The 6,831-nt window shown below is 45.7% G+C and overlaps 1 pseudogene; it reads left to right on the top strand.

Moving 5' to 3' along the window:
* Positions 1 to 6,419: 6,419 nt before the first annotated feature.
* On the top strand, positions 6,420 to 6,599 carry LOC135914414 (U2 spliceosomal RNA; annotated as a pseudogene).
* Positions 6,600 to 6,831: the final 232 nt, after the last annotated feature.

The following is a 6,831-nucleotide window of genomic DNA, read 5'->3' as shown; positions in this document are numbered from 1 at the left end:
TTTTCGTGTCCAGCCTGATTTCGGCGTCACGAATCCACCGTTGCTATGGTTCCGATGACCTGCTTGCGCAAGGAAATAATGCGTGAACATCCTTTCGGTATACATATTGTTCGGCAGTATATTGACGGCAGTATTGAAGTTTCTTACATATTCCTTGAGCTGTTGAAGAAAATCGCTTCTAAACGACGTTCCTAAGAAAGCGCATTTATTTCGATATTTGTCCAAGCATACACCGCGTTATGCAAAGCGAAAAGGTAAGCACGCACGCTCCTTTGCTACTTCGGCGGTTTCAAGTAACTACCAGGAAGTAAGATAAAAAAAAACGGCGGATAAGACTGGTTACGCGTGGGAATGCGAAAACATAGTTCCCTTTTGGAAATGTTTTCGATTGATGATTTTGATTGGGAGGCAGCGCGCTCATTTTATACACTTGTGACGTGGTGCCACCTCCTCCCCATTGGCTGCGTCCTCACGTGCCCAATGACGGACGCACTAGGCCACGCCTTTAGTCAGCCAGAACCGGGGTCGGGGAAGTGTGTTCGTCTCGCACCCCTGAAGCCCGGGCTCGATTCTCCCCCAGGCCGAAGCATGGCAAATTTTGTTTTCAAAGTTATTAATGTACTTTATTATCTGGAACCTCTCTGCGAAATTTGACGTCAATGAGATCATTTCTGACGTGTCCTTGCTCTTCGCGCCGTCGGCCATTTTTCGTACATGTATATACCACCGCACGGTCACGCTGTCGGCGCATTCTCGCATAATGGGGCATGTAACGCTTGCGCAATAAAACGTGTGCCTAAACTGTAAGAATTAGCTTCCCAAATGAACAGCCCGCCTACGAGAGATGCCTTAGTTCATTGCTTATTTGTTGCACGGCGCAAGAGCCAGCCTCATGTAGGTTTGTGCGATGCCCCTCCGTCAGAATGTGGGCGGCAAACGAATCCGCGAACTATAGGGTGGGCGTTGCTACATCATCGCGCATTATATATATATATGCTTTCGCGAAAAGGTTGTGGGTGTGGTTCCCCCCGTGTGTGTTGTGTGTGTGTTAATTATCCTGTAGCTACTAAATTATCTGCACATAAAAAAAAAGCGAAGCACAAGAAGCAAGCTTCCTGAATTAATTCAGAGGTGGAAGGGGTGCGCTGGTTGTTGAACAGGAAGATGAGGAATGGAGGAGATCGGTTTTTTTGTTGGGCACAACCACGTGGATCCAAGAGACATGAAGACTTATAGGGCAAATCAATTACCACCCGTTTTATTTGAAACTTAGAAATGATATAGAAAAGGGAAATCAAATATACGAAAGGAAAGACGGTTTATTGGTTAGTTGGCTTGCTGAAAGTCCACGTTCTACATATATATATATATATATATATATATATATATATATATATATACATATATATATATATATATATATATATATATATATATACATAAGCTCTACACTATAGGCGATAGCATTTGTAAAGGCTATCATATTCGCCTTTAAAATGTCTTAGCATGGGAAGCGTCAAAGTGGAAAAATAAATGTTATGTGTGAAGTTTGGTTGGGGAGCCAGTAACGTGTTAGAGATAGAGGAATTCAAACACACAATCACACACACACACAAACACATTATATATATATATATATATATATATATATATATATATATATATATATATATATATATATATATATATATATATATATATATATATATATATATATATATATATATATATATATATATATATATATATATATATGTATATATATATATAGAGAGAGAGAGAGAGAGAGAGAGAACCGCTTACCGGTTCAATTGTATTTGGTATATATTTCTTCTTGTTCTAGAAAATAAAGTTCCATTCATTGATTAATAGAGATGTTACACTTGCTGATATAATTAAATATATAGAAATGCATCTATGCCCCAATGTGCAGAGCAGTGGGCGCGGTTGCGGAGTGGGACCACAGTTGAAATGCCATGCATTCGTAACAATCCAAGCCCGGAGCATCGCAAGAATTCCAACCTACCGCAACAGAGCCCGTTCTCGAGCGGTTATGCAGAAAAAAAGTTATCAAATGACAACAAACCAAACAAACCTTCTTACTGAACCAAGAACATGACGAGCTGTGACTTCAAAGTGATTGGCACACATAGACCGTAAAGTTAAGAGCAAAATACAGTGATCTTAATTTATTCCAGCGGTGGAGATTTTGGACTATCTACTGAGTTATATAACACCGTTTCTCGTCCTGCCTTCTCGTATGTGTGCCTGTATACCACTTGGACAAGGCATAATGAGCTCGGAAGTATAGACGTATGCAATATTTACATGTTCCTCTGAAGGTTTGATCTAAGCTTGTGTCGTTCATCCTGCCACTGTCTATGACGGCCGCCCAAACAGAGGCTTGCTGCGCCGCAACAGCGTCTTGCGCTGCCATCGTAAGAAGCGTCCGCGGAGGCATGCCAGCAAGCACAGAGTTTCTCATTATAACACCTAGAGGGTAATCTGGCGCCACCGTCTATGGGAGTTTCTTAAGGGGGCACCGTGCCGTCATGGGAATGACGGTATATGTGTCTGCGAGGCTCGTGTTGGCTGGTGTTGTAAGAGGCTTCGTCTAAAACGTGGATATATATGGCTACGCAAATAACGCGTTCTCAAAATAAAATCTTCATAAAATGTTTCCATTCACCCATATTACATCTTTACTCACCCACGATGCAAGACCAAGCGAAGAAAAGCAAGAACAGACGACCAACTGTTTCAAAGCGAGCGCGAACTTTGTCGTCTGTCCTCCAACTTTAGCGGCCCGCTGATACTTTATACGTAACATGTAGTCGTACACACAATAACAAGTTCTCATAGTTAAACAAAACATGTTTTCCCGTAATAATAAAGCTAAAACAGCTTTTCACGTGCTGTTCTAGTAGAAAATGAATCATTATAACAGACGGAACGGTACTTGCCAAGCGCGTCTTCAAGGTGTCCTGTCTCTACGAGAACGATGCCAATCCGAAGTCACAATATACCGGCATTCCCATGCATACCACAGTGCAGCAGCGCCAGATTTCCCTCTAGGTAATGTAGTGAGAAACTCTATGCCAGCAAGGGATCATCACCACGTGATCAAACATGGCGGCGCCTTCGGGAGCGCTGTGAAAATCGTCTACACACAGTCAGCGCAAGTGTAGCTCTCGCTTAAAACATGAAACAAGCAATATATACACCGTTTTATACCAGTCACAGCTTCAATGGATTAAGACCGATATTTCGTGCGGCATGCATCCACGAGCCAAGAAAGGAGATGTGCTAAGTAACTATAGGCACGACGTTGCCTTTAATTATGACTTACTGAGGCAACTGGGTTACTGACGTCCCTTTCACGAAAAAGGTAAGCCACAATGACACGTCAACTGGCTGACACACGGCGCTACCTCACATACCTCCACCGACATTCAGCAGCACACTTTACTCTTCAATTCTACACCCTCACCGCTGACACACTCTCGGTCACTGCCTCGCCCATCGCCAACCCACCTTACCCTCTCTCCCTTTTAAAAGAACCTTAACTATATAGTATACTGTGCTGAGGAGAGCATATGTCGCCTTTAAAAGGAGAAGTCCACTTGTCAAAATGATGGCTCCTGCTTTCCCCTTGTTCTCGTTTTACTCACCATGCAGATACAGCTCGACATATGGACATAAAATTATATCTTTCTTTTATTACCGGTTTTTCCTTGCAGGAAAAATGTGAAATAAACTATATTTCGCACTCTCCACTACAATTATTTATAGCAGGGTGATTATGCACGCTGTACAGGTCAGAAATATGAACAGGCTTTCAATATATTTCCTTTGCCTGACTAGAAATGCGAGATTAAGCGGGGGAACTGCCACATGTACTGCTTGTGACATTGAAAATTTAAATTTTGTTCAACGACTCTGTTGTTGCAACAGACCAGTTGACACGCCTCTGGGAAAACGTTTCGGCCGTCACCTTCGTTGGAGCCGCGTCGCCTTCGTCCATCTGCATGGGTGCCGCCATCTTGTCTGTTAGCCTCGTATACCTGAGTTAACTGAGGCGCCATCCTCAGTTTGCAGCGACCATGGTTAGTGGAATAACCGCAGTTAGGCTTTCCGTCTAACTGGGTGTAACTTCGGTTAGGCGGAACTGAGGTGCGTCTTGACTGTGGTTAGCCCGCTCGTGTATCTAGGGTATAAGAAGCGTCCGAGGAGGCATGCCCGGAACGAGATCATCACCACGTGATCAAACATGGCGGCGCCCTCGGGAGCGCGGTGAAAACGTCTATACAGAGTCAGCGCAAGTGTAGCTGCCGATTAAAACATGAAACAAGATGCTTCGAAACAAAAACAAATACGAAAAAAAGAATATTCAGCAAATTAAGCTGTCACTGCTTCCGCTTGAACGTTGATTCTTAAGGTAGAAAGGAGAAATTTCCACCCCCTTTCTGCACATGGTTTTGCTTAAATGTCACGTTGATATCTTATGAAATGGGGCAGGGGGAGGGCTGGGTATTTTGGCCAATTTCTCCAGTATGCAAGAAATAAACAAACGCAAAAAAATCTTTTTTTGTTGTGTGTGTGCAATATTTCATGTTCTTTCTTTTCGCCATGGCTATTCGCATCTGTCTAACTCTACAGCTGCATTACTTGACTTTTGTCTAAACCTTACGCTGTTGTTTTGGGGGGGTTGGAAAGTTTCGCCAATTTTTCAGGTGCTCAAGAAACAAGCTGAAAAAAAAAAGAGAGATGATTTTTATTCCCACCACTTCTCTTTCTTTTTTTAGCCATTCGCATCTCTGGTTCTACAGCCACACGATATACTTGAGTAGCTTCACTAGCTTCGGGTGCCAATAGTACGAAACGGAGTGAAGAAAAAGCCGAGCCGAGCCCGGACCACTCTTTCCGTTTCCCTACATACCCTGCGGTCAAATAGTCGCTGAACCAGACTCACAAAAACACGGGCTGCGTGCAGCGGTAACGCAATACGTATACCGCAAAGCGCTCGGTGAACCAACGCGACAACGGTTCGGCGAACGTGCATAGACGGTGTCAATTCGAGGTTCGAGAATTGCTCGAGCGAAGCAGTGTATAGGGGTGGGAGGGAGAAACCTCCCGTTTCCCTCGCTTCCAGCTGGATAGAGAGCGAATTAAAGAAAAAAAAAAGAAAAGTGAATCGTGTCGAGGTGTTATCGGGAAAGAAACTGCCGCGACGGTGGCGCCAGCGCCACCTATGGATCGTCTCATAACTGTTGCCTCGGGCGATGAGCGACGAGCCACTGTTTTATTTATGGAGTGCGCGACGGATATCTCCAGCGAGAGCGGCAGGCCGGTGCCGCGAGCAACACTGGAGTGGAGGTGCGCAAGGCGGCTGCCGCGCGGCGCGACGTGCACCGCTGCCTCCGCACTCCGTTGGGGGGAGAGGGTAAATACAGATGGAGAGAGAGAAATAGTTATAACGGGAAATTAAACAGGTGAGAATTTTGCTCTGTTAACAGACGTGGTCAAGCTCTCAAAAAGTTACTTCGCAAAAATCTTTTTTCCTTCGAAGAGGTGAACCGCGAATACGTTTGATCAGCGTTTCACTATTCGCTTGTCACGTGGTCCAAAATTTCGCGGCAGTTAGCCTCTCTAAAGCCCGCCTCCCCACACACACACCCCTTCGGCCCACCAAGGGCCCCATCCGAGTGCAAAATGTTTTGCGCGTGGTTACAGCATTATTAGCTCTGTGTTTGGCTGTTTAAGCTCTGTGCAATACCAGGTTGCAGGACTGTGCAAGGAGATCAGGGAGCCCACGTACGTCTACGCTAAAGCTCCTTCATCACAGCGGTGGTAATATGGAGGCGCCTTAGTCAGCTCCTCCACCCGTCCGTCAAAACACCCAGCTCGCCTGTGGTTACCGGAATACCGGACACGCTCGGCGCTGCGGCAGAACGCTCGCAACGTACGCTGCTTGGGCAGATGTCGCTGAGGTTCGACGGCTAGCGGAGAGGTTGGAGAGGCTTCGTGCGCTGGCTCCAGGACAACCGGAAGTAGGTGATCCGACGTCACATGATGACGCAGAGCCAGTGAAGGCGGAGCTTAGCTCCGATCACTCGGCGAACGAGTTGAGTAGAAAAAATCATGAGCCATTCCGCTATGTGAAGGTGGGTGACCAGCGATCGAAGCTGTCTGGCACAGGACACAGAGGGGACACGGAATTTTGCACGATGGTATATACGAACTCATTTACCGTGATTTTATATACATTAGCGTGGACGACGGGAGCGCCGCCCCGAGGAGCCGGAGGAAACTAGACATGTGTGACGTTTCGACGGAATCGTCACCACGGGAGAACGGAAGGAAAGGAGATGCGCAAGCGCTTGGAACGCCGACAAAGAGAGGGCGGTGCGAACGTAGACATGGCCGACAGGGGTCAAAATGTGGTATCTGTTCTCATCGGCTTAATAGCTGATACGGGTTCTGTTTGGACCCAATGTATTAAACTTATTTTTGCAAGTTGGAGGAGTGCTTGAAGCTTGCTTCACCTGCGCCGCGGGTGGGCCCGGTATTGTACTATCTCCGGGATCTATCCATGGTTTTGCACGCGCAGAATGAAAATGCATGGAACCCTAGCCGTAAACAGCTTCGCTGTAGAAGCATGGCTATGGAAGGGGGTATACCTCGTAATCGTCCGTAGTACTCCTAATATGAGACGCTTCACTTAAATTGCGGCGCGAATGTCTTACTGTAGCCGTACCCTACGCATCTACAAAGTTAGTCCGAACCATTTCAGAGACCTTTTTAAAATGATGATCCCGTATAAAGAGACCT

This window comes from Dermacentor albipictus, chromosome 7 (genome assembly GCF_038994185.2).
Source record: "Dermacentor albipictus isolate Rhodes 1998 colony chromosome 7, USDA_Dalb.pri_finalv2, whole genome shotgun sequence".
NCBI classification, from domain to species: domain Eukaryota; kingdom Metazoa; phylum Arthropoda; class Arachnida; order Ixodida; family Ixodidae; genus Dermacentor; species Dermacentor albipictus.
The sequence above is the reverse complement of the archived record's forward strand: the minus strand, read 5'-3'. Positions and strand labels throughout refer to the sequence as shown.